This window comes from Pteropus vampyrus, unplaced genomic scaffold (genome assembly GCF_000151845.1).
Source record: "Pteropus vampyrus isolate Shadow unplaced genomic scaffold, Pvam_2.0 Scaffold754, whole genome shotgun sequence".
Lineage (NCBI taxonomy): Eukaryota > Metazoa > Chordata > Mammalia > Chiroptera > Pteropodidae > Pteropus > Pteropus vampyrus.
This window is the reverse complement of record NW_011889535.1, coordinates 45,300-46,802: the sequence shown is the minus strand read 5'-3', so window position 1 is coordinate 46,802 and position 1,503 is coordinate 45,300. Positions and strand designations below refer to the sequence as shown.

Genomic DNA, 1,503 nt, shown 5'->3' with positions numbered 1-1,503 from the left:
CACTATTTCTTCAAAATTACATGCAGAAATGACTCTTGGTTCAGGAGACTTAAAACTACCTGCACCTGACTCTAACACAGAACCGCAGCCTGGCTACTCCAGAGTGGTCCTCACTCCAGGACCTACAGCATCAACATCATCTGGCAGATGGTTTGATTCTCAGAATCTCTGGGCCTACAAGGATCTTCCAAATCAGATTCTGCATTTGAACTAGAATCCTGGGTGAGTCACATGCACAGTGAAGTTGGAGAAGATCCAGTCTAAAATAAGTTGTCTCGCCTTCTAAGTTGATAATTGGGGCCGAATAATTAGTTATGTTGGGTGTTGTAGGTGTTTAGCAGCCTCTTTAGATGTTGCCAAATAGCCCAGGGGCAACAACACCTTACGTTGGGAGCCAGTGGTCCAGAGTTGAAAACTGGAAGCATCCCATCCTTCACTCAATTTGTAACTTGGGGCAGACACTAAACTCCTTCAAGCTACATTTCTACATAAAGAAATGGAGTTCATTATAATATTACCTTATGGCTGGACTTATTGATGAATTAAATTGGACAAAGTCTATAAAGTGCTAAACTCAAAACGTGGCATAAAAATATTGAAATGTATCTCCCATAATTAACAAATATTTTATAATAAGGGTCTGGATGACAGTTCATAGCTTGTGATATAAGTACAAAATCCCTATATATCTTAACAAATGTGTCATGAAGCCACAGAGTGTGGTGTCAATGATTACACATCAAAAGAACACAGCTCTCCCCTTGTTGTAGAGAGAATAGCAATTCTCTGGAGACCTCAGTCTGAGTCTCAGCACAAATCTGCTTTTATAGATTAATGGGACCTGTTCCTGACAGATTTCTTTCTTTTTTTTTTTTAACGCCACTGGAGACAGGAGGTTTTGTTGATGCTGATGGGGCTAGGAACCGGATCAGGGGGTGTTGTGGGGGCTGAGTCAGTGAGCAATGCATAAGGCCTGGGCACATACGGACAAGTTAGGGCACATTCATTTTCTCAGAATTCTCTGGCTTCTTCTTTGGGGAAGGACGAGAGCATCTTGAGGGGGGAGCAATTCAAAGAGCAACAAGGGAGAGGTTGGGGATGGTGGAGGTTCCTAACCTGAGAGAAGGCACCACAATAGGCAGCAACATCTGTGTGGAAAGGTGGGTCAGCTGGTCATTAGGGGATGGTGCATGGCGTTGGCCTGGGTGAGCTCTCAAGAATACCTGGTATTCCAGAGGAGACTGAGGAAAGGACCAAAACCCCTTTCCCTGTGAGCCTCCTTAAAGAGAAATAGGCATTCAGGGAACCCCCTGACAAGGGGTGCCAGGATTAGTCCTTAAGGCATAGATGGGAACAGACAAAGCTCCAAAGCACAACTGAAAGGGGTTGGGAGGCTGGTCTGATGCAGCATTTAAGCTGAGTGCCAGGGTCACAAGAGGACACAAGACTAGCCACGCTGGACCACTTTGGAGATGAGCATACTCTGATTGCCTCAGAAACCAC

At 44.8% G+C, this 1,503-nt stretch overlaps 1 pseudogene; it reads right to left on the bottom strand.

Annotated features, from left to right (window-relative positions):
• Positions 1–1,429: 1,429 nt before the first annotated feature.
• LOC105309505 overlaps positions 1,430–1,503 on the bottom strand; it is a 6,214-nt pseudogene continuing 6,140 nt past the window's right edge.